Raw genomic sequence first — 13,001 nt, 5'->3', positions numbered from 1 at the left:
TGCTGGTCATTTGGATAATTTTGAAGTTTTGCACTGTATTTTGAAGCTTTCCCCCTCTGCCACATGACTACTTCTTAGTGCCACTGTGTTTTCTTGCATTTGAAGTCCTTGCTGGGGTGGTTGGGTTCCAAACTAAGGATATTGTCCCACCTTATTCAGGTTTCTATAGATAACTACTACCTGCACCACATCCAAACTAGCTCCCTGCACAGTCCTTTCCCTTCCATTCAGAAAAAAAAAATCACTGAAAACTCTTTTAAATGTTTTGGTTGGATTTGAGCTTTTGTTTTTTAAGTACACCATTTCAGACCTGCCACTCAGTTCTCATTCCCAGTAAGAGGGTGACCCAGGCCACCATTGTGTCTTCCCAACATCCAGACACAAAGTTCCCTTCTCTGAGAGGGCAATTAGCTGGAGCTGGCATGGTTTGTTCTGTACCCAACCAAGCAGCAGCTGCAGAGAAGTCTCCCATGGACACAAGAGCTGGGGGAACTTCAGATGTGGCCACCACTCCTCTGCCGAACACAGATTAATTTATAGCCTCTCTGCTCTGGTGGAGTACTGAAATTGCATGCTTTTAAAGTTAATGGCAAAGCAAAGCTGTTTACCCTTTAGTGCATTCAGTTCTGATGCAAGTGGAGAAAATACTGCAAAGACAACACATTTATTATATTTTGGAAAAAATTAATACTTCATGACCTCCCTCCTCTCTGGCACTGAATTTAGCATACCTGTGTCATTAGGAGACCAAAGCAGTATAGTGTGAGGCTGAGCTCTTGTCTTCCTAAGGATCATTAGTAAATTCATGGAAGGGAAAGCCCCAAGATCTTTAATATTACAGAAGTGATGGCTTTGCCTTTGGTTGGGATCAAAGGGCTGCACTCTGAGCATGCAGTAAATGGCAAACACATCTCTGTGCACTCCAGATCTGGCACTTCCAGAGCAGCACTCGTCAGACAGAGAGTGGTAATGAGAGAATTAAATCCATGTGATTAGAAGCAAAGCACCAATGATGCAATAAAATGCTGGGAAGCATCTGATGATCTGAAAATGGGGCTGGGCTACGGAAAGAAAGTTATGACTTCTGCTCTGGATGTCAGACTTGCTGCCATCTCTGACTTCCCTACCTTTGCTTTTTCCCCTCTCACAAATGCTCAGACTGAGTTTTCTTTCTGGCTGTGAAGCATTCCCAGAGTTGAGGAATAGGGAATACACCTGGATGCTCTCCTTTGGTTAAAGTTGTGTCTCCTGCCCTTGTGACCTCATCACACCCAGTGCTTCTGCCCATGGATAAGATGACCTTGACCCAGCAGGACTTTATTCCTGTTTCCCAGGATGGATTGTTAATATTGAAGGAGATAAACTTTGATTTCAGGGCCATGATGTTCCCAAGCTGCATCTTGCCTACCAACTTTCTGTTGTTTTGTGGGGAAAACTGACCCTGCAGTGCATTGGTGAGGTCTCTAAAACTGTGTGCCACCTTGTATCTGTCCTGTAATGACAAGGGTGCCAGCACTGCATTTGACAGGCTGCTGGAGATTTCAGCAAGTTGTGTGAACTACACTGGAGGGAGAACCCAGAGAAGTCCTGACAACTTCCCTACAAAACCTCATAGTTCTGAAGAAAACAACTTTATTTTGTTTTAATTCCTTTTTCCCAAACTGAAAACACAGAGAGTGTTTGAGAAAATGCCATGCAGACTAATTCTCCATCATTTAACTTGGGTGAGAGTTTCTAATTGCTAAGGCACCCACCATCTAACAAGTTTTCTCTTACAAGGGCACACAGGAATCTGCAGTAGAGCTCTGTCACAGGTTTCCTGTGGCTTGCTTTGATCTGCTGTCATAGGGAATTGATATTTCCTAAGGCTTTCGGCTTCCTAAACTGCTCACTGCACATTGGGGATGGCGTTTCTGTGCTGCATGTAAAAAAAGAGAACTTGTTTGCTTCATGCTTCTTCTTCTGCTGCAACTTGCATACCACAGTAGCTGTGCTTCTAGAAACAAAAACAAAAAAAACCCCCAAAACCCAAAAAACAACAACAACAACAAAAATCATCACTTAAACATCTGAATAAATAATAATATTAAGCATTCTCTGGCCAGGCTGTCCATTTGTGTGGGCTACTAACTTATAAAAGACATTTTCTTTATTTTTTTTTTCTCAAGGCTGGTATTTTGCTTGAATTTGGATTTCTCTAAATTTACTTTTGTTCTAATGGAGCAAAAAAAAGTGCTACAAAGTCAGAAAACTTGATTCATTTTAATTAATAGCTGGTGTCTAACCAATATAGACTTCCCAAGAGACTGATCCTTTTTCCTGTGCACAGTGGTTGTGAAAGAAAAGGAAAATGTACTGAGTGACAAATAGGGTTTGAAATAATTAAAAGAGGATGAACAAAGCACAGATTCTAGGAAATATGGGCAGAGGCTGATTTTTGCATTACTCATTCTTTTTATTTTTAACTCAAATTAGGGAATGACTTTTTCTGTACCAAATCTAGTGTTGTGGCCTGGTCTCCCTTGTTGCTGCAATATGGCTAAATATAAAAGTACTAATGAGGTTTCTCAATAAAAATACTTGGTATTCCAATGTTCCAGCTACAAAGTGTGAACATCAGTGATGGATGGGTTTCAGTTGGATCACTGATTTTTCTTTTTCTTTTTCTTTTTTCTTGTTTGTTTGTTTGTTTGTGTTTGTTTTACTACTGGATTCCTTTAAATTGTTTCCTTTTGGGTAAATTGAGTATTGCAAAAGTTTTTTCTGTAGAACAGAGCAGAAATGAAATTGGAATAAAAACGAAATTGTACTTCAGGTATTAATTACAGTGCTGGAATGCTGGTGTAAGTTGGATTTCCTTTAAAATGTAGTGTGTTTATAACTGGACAAATTACACAGGCACAGATATCAGATTCAAGGGAGAAATATTCAGCGAGAGGCTTTTGTGTTTTTCAGTAACCAGACTTTATCACCTTTCCTTATGGTAACTCGTAGTTCTTAGTAATTCTGTGAATTAGGGATTGACAGGAAGAACCATGGAAATTTTGGTTAACTTCTCCTGCCACCTCCTGGACAAGGCTTTAAACAACTTTTCCCCACCTACAGCTGTAAAACCTGAGCACAGCCCTCACACTTACAGCCATCCACTTGTGAAATTATCTTAGCCTCCCTGCTAGCACCTTTTCAGCAAAAAAGTAATAAGGAGCATGCCATAAATTAAATTTCTTCCCCAGGAAAATTCTCTCTACCCCCTGAGTTGAATATCAAAAAGTTAAACAAAATGTTTGAACTCCTGTGAAAACAAAATCCCTCAGCACAAAGCTTTCAAGTCCTAGATAGCAAATTTTCTATCTGAGATAGCGCTGCCTTTCACTGATACCAGGGTAAGGGAAGAGCCACATAGACCTTGACTAGCCTTTGTAATTAATATCTTAAATGTGGGGATGCTCAGATTTTGAAAGACATCACCACCTGAGTGGTTGTAAATCCTTCTGCTGATGCTATTTGCAACTGGCATCATCAGAGATGCTCTGTATTCTGAAGTCACAACAGTAAATAAACAAACACTATGCCCTGTGCCTTCTGAATGCATTGATCTTCTTGATTTGAATCTACTCTACTGAATTTATCTACCTGAATTACTATCCACATTTTCTTTTAAAATTTAAAATTCCTTAGCATGATGGTTTGCTTTGTTTAAACTCCTTGATGTGTGTCTCCAATGCTGGTATATTCCAGAAAAAAAATGTATTGGCTTGTACCTGCAAAAAGATTTCCTTATTTATCAACAGGTAGCTATGTAATTTTAAAAATGGTACTTTCTAGTGCTTAACTTCCACTAACTAGGAAAATGTAAACAGTGGCTTCCTTATCTTCTAGAATATTCCCCTGCTTTGGATATTCTTAATTTGCATGGATAGGATGTTGTCTTTTGTGATAGCTGGGTTGAGAGAAGCTTTGTGAAATGAACCAATATAATTGTATTTTATCCCCTGTCTAACTCAGACCATAATACTTTGTAATTCCTTCATCAAACTTGTAATCTGTATTTGAACTGTACTCTATCTCAGAGAAAAATAGCCAGACATGAGTGTGTAGCTTTCCTTTGTCCTGTGTCCCAGTGATTGATAAGCTTTGCTTCAGGATTATTGATAGAGAAGTTAATTCACTTTTAGGCCAATGTATCTACTGCTGATGTGGAAATGGAATGGTGGAAACTGCATTACACAGAAATGGTAAATTTACCTCTTAAAATTGCTGCTCTCAGAGCTAAGTACTATGTCAACTCAGATTAAACTTGGTAAATAGTTCAATGGCAAAGAAAAGCTAGAAATTCTCTTTATGTGATATTGCCAAAGTGAAACTCGTCTCAAAGTTTTTCAAAGAGCTGGAAGAAAACTCTATCTGATTTTTAACTAATCTAAAATTTTAGTTTCTCTTTCAGTAAGCAGAGGAGGGAAGTAACCTTTTTTCCCCTCTATTCTTCCTTAGGGATGTGACTTCACATTTTTTCTTGTTTCTGTCGCATGTACGTGTGGAACAACAATCACCTGTATAATCTGTCAACTGGGAGGTATTTTGCAGTTTCAGAAATACTACTTTAGGTAGCATTCCACTTCTTATCCCTCAATGAGTCAGTTAACAAGCTTTGGTGTCAAGGACTCTCTTAAAAGAGAGTTTGGCCCGTAGTTTAATAGCTCACGTCATGAAAATACACGTGGTGAAACATGTGAGGAGATGTGCTGAGCAGAAACAACCCTCTTTATGAAGCACTTCTAAGAGAAAAACAGTTTGGAGACACAAAAAAGACAAAAAGGAGGTATCAAGTCTGTTCTCCTCATCAGGGAACAGGGATGGTCAGTGTGGCAGAAAAAAAGCATAGAAAAAATACTGGCTGACACAAAATCAGAAGGGAGCTGGTGTGAGCTTAAAACCCACCTCAGATCTTGATTTCTGCCCTGATGCTTCAGCATCAGAACCTTTGTATCTGTCATGAGAAACCCCAAGTACAGTTTTGTAGCCTTTTATACCTTGTCACAACATTCTTTAATAAACTTTTCTCTTTCCTCATGTTCACATTTGTGTGAAATGAGCCTTGGCACAGACAAGAGGAAGTTCCTTTTCTGGCTTTTAGCTGGCAAGAACACTGCTGAGAGACCTTTGATGCTGTCATTAGAAAATTATTTTGTAAATGAAATCTATGACTTTCTCTTTGTGAATACACTGAGGTTAAGAGTTATTGTAGTGACAATAAAGGTTGTGTATGGTGATAATCAGTGTAAGGGTGGTGAGCCTGAGGACCTCACAGTCCCTTGGTAAGAGTCACACTTGGGGCTTACAGGGCCAGAACTGAACCTGAGGGACTGAGAGATGCTCTGAATTCTTTGCAGTTCTTTTAAAATATTTTTTCCCTCTATAAGTTATAAAAATTGCATTTCTGTAAGAAACTGGTATTAAATTGTGCATCTGAGTTCTTTTTGATTTATGTTCTGTTTCTGTTGCATCTTTTGTAGCAGTAATACAGAAATAAATAGAAAAAATATTTGAAAAATGCTAGATCACTGAACATTTTTATGAGATAAAAACTTGGGGCAAGAAGGAAATAAACTGGAGAATTCTCAGGAGGTTATTAAAATTTTTATCAAGTGAAAATTGCTTTTCTTTTTGTAGAGATAACATTTTTTGCTGGTCCCATTAGTTTACAGAGAAGTAATGTGAAAATGGTACAAATCACCACCATCCTTGGCTCTCCCTCTGAATCTGCAGTCTGAGTATCTGCACAGTTCGTGTTTAAAGAATCTGGATTCAAAATTTCAGTCTCTTCTGAGGCTGGCATCCTTGCTGGCTTCCACCTTCCAGAATTAAAAGTTTCTCACCTCAGATGAAATGTATTGCTTTGGAGATTTACATCCCCAAAGCCTACAGGTGTTGTGCTCAAGTGTTGTGCAAGACCATGTGCACTCTTAGCATGTGGCATAGTGCCACAGTGCCTGTGGCATTATCCTGTCACCACATTAAATTTGTCAGAGTCGGTAAAGAAGGAAACTGGGGAAATGTTACATGTAGTTGGGCAGGTTTAGAAGACTTGTCTCCCAGCAAAAGCCACTTGAAATTAGAATTGAGATTACAGCTCCTCCTTTATATTGAAAGCACAGATACCAAGATGTACTTCTTAGAAACACTCTGAGACATAAATTTATAACAGCAGTTGATCTTAAAATCAGACAGCATTCCAGGTTAGGTCTTACCTGTGAATATTTAGTTGCTATCTAAGTTTTGTTCAAGCAATAAAAAAAAAAAATCACCTCAAATTTCCAATTAAATATATGACTTGTACTGTCTACATCTGCTTGCTTCTCATGTTTACAAATATATTTAATATATATAAAATATGCTATATATTATATATATAGCCCTATATATATAAATATACTCCATATATATATATATATATATATATATATATATACACACCTATGGAGGGTATATATAAACATAAGAAAGACTGAGGCTTGATTTGCTACGGGTGATGGAGCGGCAAACCCCATTTTGGTTTATTCTTTATAATTTTACTAAAGTATCTCTTTGTCCTAGTCTACTAGCTGCAAATTTAAAGTGTAATATACCTCCAGTTTCCCTTTCCCCAACTTTTCATTATGGGCGAAAGGAGTTTCTCTCATGGTTCCTAACAATAGCATCTATGATAGAAATTCTCAAGCTGTTGCATGGATGGCCTCCAGCTTCATTTACTCTTTTATCCCCACCTGAGCCTGACATTGCAAATACCCTGCCTTTCCAGTGCAGCTGAACGAAAAATAACCTCAGTGCATTATGGGCAGAGTCAAGAAATAAAACTTCAGGAGCAGGAGAGGGAGGGAAGGATGGATAAATGCAGAGAAGCAGGAAAAGGGAGAGAATAGACAGAGAGCAAGAGCCACCTACATCCAGCCGCTGTGTTTCTTCCTGATAGGCACCTAAAGCAGTGCAGAACTGCCAGGGCAGCAGCTCTGTGCCCCCTAAGCAGTTGCAGCTGAAATAGCCAAGTGTTTTTACCCACATCCTGTGCTTCATTTTTTGGCTCTGGGGTGATCCAGCTGCTACTTTCTCTTCCAGCACAGGTTGTGGCAGCAGGGAAGCTTCCCCCTCTCTGTGTGCTTCCAAATGGTGGCTCTGCCACTCCCTTTTGAGTTTTCACTCCACTGCAGTTGTTATCCTTGCTGTGGCCACGTTCTTTGGCAGCAGGTGGATTTCATGCCTACGCTTCAGAATGGCCTGAAAGCACACACCTCTTCTTCTGGGGTGTTGCTGACCAGCAGAAGGAAAGGCCAGACTGCTTTTAATTATGTCTAATAATTTTAAATATTAGATTGTCCTTTTAATTAGGGATCCCCCTTTTGAATGGGTTTTAGCACAGAAGTCTTTATTGCCAACCCAGAGGGTCTTGGAAGTGTCCCTCCTGTTCAGTGAACTTCTAAGTCAGTACATATAAAATGCAGCTACTCATTAATGTTTATGCCCCATGGAATCAAAGAGGGAGAGACAGATTTCCTAATCAAAAGAGAGATTGTATATTACATAGTTGTATGTTGCCAGAATGTTGCATCAGTGTTCTCTGGATGCAGTTAGTCTCTTATATCAGCAGAATTTGATCAATCCCAGTTTTCATTAGCTATCTTGACTGAGGATAGATTATTGCACATTTTCTGTAAGCAGCTTAATTTTTATTGTTCTATGACATTCCTTGCTTAGCATAAAAAATGAAAAACTGAATGGCATTTCCAAAAGCTGAGAACCCTCATCAGTAACTGTGGGGGAGTATTTTCAATCCTAACATAACAAAGATGCCATATACATGAAATCATCTGTAAATTTCTGGAATTTTTTTCCATAAAACAAACTTCCTTCCAACCAGTAGCTTCAAGAGCCACTATACTGCATGAAGGGAGAAAAATCCTAAAGGCACAGTGATCGGAGAGATAGACAATATGTGACTTCTTTATTAATATAATGAGCCATTTATAAAAAGCAAAACTTCAACAGCTTGCTGTTCAGGAAAAGGAGGCATAACATAACCTTTGTGGTATTGATTTGCTGTTCTGGATTAGCCTAGAAGGGAAAATAATTCCTGTTAAAGTGCTAAATGAAACTGTCCTTGTCCTCAGAAGTTGATCTAAGATTACAGATGTCCCAGAAGTTTTCTAACTTGTAGCTGACCATGAAAGAAATAATTTACTTTGTGTGAAGTGTAATTACTAGCTAAGAAAAACATATGTATATAACCTTATCTGTTGGAATAGTTTTAGATGTGACCAAATACATCAGAATGAGAAATGACTAATTTTGGCTTTTATTTTTCTGCTTGTGGGATGCAAATGGCCAGGTCACAGCTTAATTCAATCTTGTTAGAAGCATCTGATGGAGATCATGAACGATTTTAATTGCCCTATTGTCTAAAGACAATGCAGGGGAAAGTGTCACTGTGCATTATCTGTAGATATCCCCTAGTTGTTGCTCTCAGAAACTGCAGGCTGAGCAGATGGATCTTTGATCTGGCCCGGTATAATTGTTCTTTTACTCTTGTATGGCTGTGAACACAATTTATTTTACAGCAGTTAGATAAATGTACCAACATTTCTGATTCAAGTACTCATGCATAAGATTTTCCCGTTTTGTCTGCAGGAAGTCTTCTGCAAGGGGCACAGAAAGTTGTATATAGTGAATTTTACTAGTAAAATTAAATAAAGAGATTAATCTTGCTTTAATTTTCTTTTCTTCAGTGAGAAAGTAAGAGGAAGAATTAAAATTCGAGGAAGCTTAAACTGTAATACCTTACTGGGATACCTTTTCCCATTCTGTTTCTAAGCATTCTGGAAAAAAGACCCTAACCCAAACCTGTTTGGATGGATGTGACAGTTTAAGATTGTCTTAGAATTATAATCCTCATGCCAATTGAGCTGGATCCATGGATTTTCCCACTCAAAGAAAATCCATTTTCAGATGAGATAAATTTTCTCACTCTTCTTTGAAGGGAGTGTCTGTGAAGCTATTAAATAAGGTGTCCAATAGCAACTTGTCACAAGGGAGAAAAAATGCATAAGAAATATGTTTGTCTTTAAAATATTTCAGTTCTTAGAATAGCAGAATATAGAGATTCCACCTTTTAATGAGCAATCCCTTAAACCCGTGTTGATTTTACTGGTGTTAATAAAGCTTTGTTTGGCATTAAAAAAATCCATTTGCACATATCTCTTTCCAAGGAATCTGTTTTAAAGCCGATTGTTTTGTTAGAAAAGAGAGGAAAAAGAGTTGTTGGTGGCTTATGGACCAAATCCGCTGTTCAGATAACATCAAATTCACAAAATCTAATCTGAACAGATGTTGTGTGGCTAGGAGTGTGAAGAAATGCTGTCAATTATTTCTTTTTCCATTATTCTCTTAGTCCCATTAAGACATGTGAAGCATGTGGACCATGTCACTCTGCTGTCTATAACCTTAAAAATGAAGGTGTTCTGAAATTCCCAGGCTGCAATTCCCAGCTGAAGGAGATCCAGACATCAGGTAGGAGTGTCCTTGGAGGCCAAATATTGCAAGCAGTGTGTCAGGAATCACAATCCTAATCTGGGCTCCTTTGCCACACACAGCCTCTTAGGCACTCGAATTCACACTGAATTAAAGGCTGTCAGTGTGGTAGAGTTAAACAACAACAACATCAACCAAATTCTAGTCTGACATTTGAAAAACACCTTTTCTTTCTGGTTGTTCTGTGCAAATGAAAGGAAGGCAGTGTGCTCCTACTGCATTTGCCTTGGTCTGTGACTTGTATATGAGAATGTAGTTCAGCCATTTGCTTTGCTTATTTTGACTGAGTTCAATCCTGGTTTTGGTTCTGTATCTGGACCTGTGGTGTTGGCCCAGATCCACTAGTGAGCTTGAGAGTAGTTCTGCTGAGCATTGCTGCACTTAAATTTTAGTGAGCTAAAATTCTAGGAGTGGAATTTGAAACAACTTCATGTGGGTGCTCCTAATGCCTGCACAGTGCACAACGGGAGGTCCATGCCTTGAAGGACAAGTGGGGGATAGCTCCAGACAGCAGGAGCAGGCCAGGCAGGAAAGTCCAACTGTGCCTTCTGTGACTGCAGAAAACATGGCCCAGGTGTATTCTGCACTCATGCATTTATTTTTAGGGAGTCCCAGGCTGTGTTACCTCAACAGCATCTCAGGCAGCTGGTCTGTGGATTCCAGTGCTGGGGAATCTTGGGTTTTGTTCCTAAAGCCAAGGAGGTCAATATCTCCTGCTGTGTGGTGCACCACAAGTCACCTCCAGGCTGTGAGCAGTCTCTCCTCAGGGAAATGCCTTTGGCTACTGTGTAATTCTCCTGGCTACCCACTCAGGGAATAATTCAGCTCCTCAAAGCAGGAGCACTTCAGGAGATGAGCACTTGTGGCCAAGTCCTTTTCTAGGGAGACGGCTGTGAACATGGCTGAGATCACAGGCAGTTCAGGACTGCAAGAAATGTGCCCCCCACCCCTTCTGAAGGCTTGTTTTTAACAAGGAAAACCCTGTAGCTGCTGTGCAATTGTGTTTTAGGGTCTCAGCAAATTGTGGCCCTGGAGGAGTGGGTTTGTAGAGCAAAACTGTTGGTGCAGAGGAGCCAGCAGTCACACAGGTGGAGGGGTGTCAGAGTCCAGGACATCCCTCTGGCTGCCTTGGCTGTCTCAAGACCCTGGCATAAAGTCGAAAACATCTGTGGCTTCGACTTTAGCCTGTGGAAAAGGCTGCCAGCTTTGTGTGAGGAATTACAAGCCACAGAGGTTTGAATAATGTGATCGTTAACGCAGGGTGAAAAAGTAGAATTTTGGGGTTCTTAGAATGGAGTTCAGGGGTACAAGATGGAGGGATTTGGGCGTGTCCTGGCCTTCTTCTCCTTCTTGTCTTCCATGTCTTGGTGTGATGGTGACACTTTTCTATTGGTTTAAGGTAGAAACACACTGTCTAACATAAGTGATAGGCATTGGTACATTATCATAAACATAGTGCACGTAGTTTTGAGTATAAAATGTAAATGCCACCTGAGACTGGGGACAGAATGCCATGGCCGACTTGCTAGACAGAACTCAGCAGGTCAGAGAAAGAATGTTATAGATAAGGCAGAATAAACAACCTTCAGAAGCTGATCCTACACATTTCAGACTCCTTTGGCTGCACAGGCTGGGAAACAAGGACTTTTACATTCTCAGCGTCATCCCAGCACCGCAGACCCTGAGAGAGGGGTGTCCCCCTGGACTGGCACCAGTTCTGGGCTGTGTACAGAGAGCCCATTAACACTGGGGAGCACCAGGTGCACACCTTGTCCTCATCCTTTGGGACAGTCACCTGGAGGCCACTGTGTGTGTGCTGTGACATTCCTTGTCTGGACTGAAACACCAGTGCAGGCATGGCCAGCAGCCAAGAGTGCTCATGAGACAGCATTCCCTAGGCAGGAGGTAAAATAGCTGCATCACTCCACAAAGCATGAAAATGATCGTGGTATTCCACTCCTTGAGCATTTAAACTGCATACCTGGAATTGCCTGGCAAAAGTGGCATCTTCAGTGCTTCTCTGAGATGTAGTCCTTGCTTTAGCCGGGCTTTGGTTCACTTGTCTATTGTGCTATTCTCTTGTTCTTATCTCCAGGATCCCAGGGGCAATCTAGGAAGGATATTATATAGAAAAAATAATTTTTATTTGTTCACCATCCTCCTACTTAGAAAAAGACCAGGGTTGGAGTTGTTACACTTTTCTAAACATTCAGTGCAGGAGATGAGCCTCCTTCCAACAAGAAAATATGAACTGCTGGGGAAACCAAACAGTTTTCAACTGTGCAGTTTCTGCTGTGGCAGATTGCCAATCAGTGATGACATGGGGTTGGCATGGTACTTCTGACTCTGGCCTTTTCCCAGACCTGAATGTATGCTGGGAATCCTGGGATTTTTTTTGCTGCAAACTGAAACAATTAGAAAGGCATACCCTGCTTCACTCCAGCAGCTCAAAAAAGGACGATTGCCAACATTTCTTTCATCACCAATTCTCTCTTCTGCGATTCAAACAAGGATTTAAATCTAATTCCAATACAGCTAAAACAGAAAAAAAAAAAATCAGGAAAGTAGGAACTCAGCTTTCTTGTTACTGCAGAGGACACTGAAAGGATATGCTCTGTGCTGTACTGATAATGATGAGGAATCCCTCTATCCCCTCACACCCATCTATATTGTAGTGCATCTCACTTGCACTCACCTTCATGAGAGGGATTTAAACTCTATGACTTTACCCAGCCAAACCCTTCCCCTCTGCTCTCCAAAGCTTTCTCCACTCAGGCAGACACAAAAGCTCCAGTATTGTGCAGATTAGGATGTGTTACTATTGCTTCCTACCCCTCTGAAGTCATCTATGCACCAGTCTGTCCATCACACATTAAAAATGCCTAGCTAGGTCAGAGCTGTAGGGCACTTCTAAAGCAGTGAATGAAAATAAAATACAAGGGTTGATGAAAACATAACGGACTAATTTAATACTTTTTTCAAAATTTGAGTTATCATTTGCTTAATGTAGACCAGCTTACAATTAGTTTACAATTTAAGCAATTGCCTTGTTTAAGCATTTTAAGTTGGCCCTCTGTAATTTCCCCTCAGCTGCCCCTAAGTCAGAATCCAGGAGCTAATTGCATCACTCATATGAGAAAGATGTAACTGAAGAAACTTTATCCCATGGACACATGTGCTTGTCCTTCCCTTGTGTCCATTTTGGCTGTAATTGTTAAAAATACCTGTCACAAGGGCTGTGTGCTTTGCTGGGGTGGATTCTCAGAAGCTTGTATGTGAACTGTTCTGTGGATTACTGCTCATGAGCTTCTGCTAAACTCAGCTGGTCTGCACTCTGAGCAAATAAATCCTTTTATTTGGCAGACTGTAAAAAACACAGAAAGAGAGAGGGAAATAGAGGCCATCAGCCTGTTCCTGAACAG

The 13,001-nt window shown here is 40.2% G+C and overlaps 1 protein-coding gene across 1 annotated transcript in view; it reads right to left on the bottom strand.

Moving 5' to 3' along the window:
• LOC110476613 (uncharacterized) overlaps positions 1-13,001 on the bottom strand; it is a 116,175-nt gene that overhangs the window by 36,309 nt on the left and 66,865 nt on the right. Inside the window, exons 10-11 of the mRNA XM_085558537.1 lie at positions 12,008-12,943; positions 11,561-11,689 (exon numbers count right to left, since the gene is read on the bottom strand). The gene's annotated coding sequence lies outside the window, so the exon portion shown is untranslated. The remainder of the gene's footprint in view (positions 1-11,560; positions 11,690-12,007; positions 12,944-13,001) is intronic.

This window comes from Lonchura striata, chromosome 1 (genome assembly GCF_050655825.1).
Source record: "Lonchura striata isolate lonStrDom1 chromosome 1, ASM5065582v1, whole genome shotgun sequence".
NCBI classification, from domain to species: Eukaryota; Metazoa; Chordata; class Aves; order Passeriformes; family Estrildidae; genus Lonchura; species Lonchura striata.
Note: the sequence above shows the minus strand (reverse complement) of the source record. Positions and strands in the feature narration are given on the sequence as shown.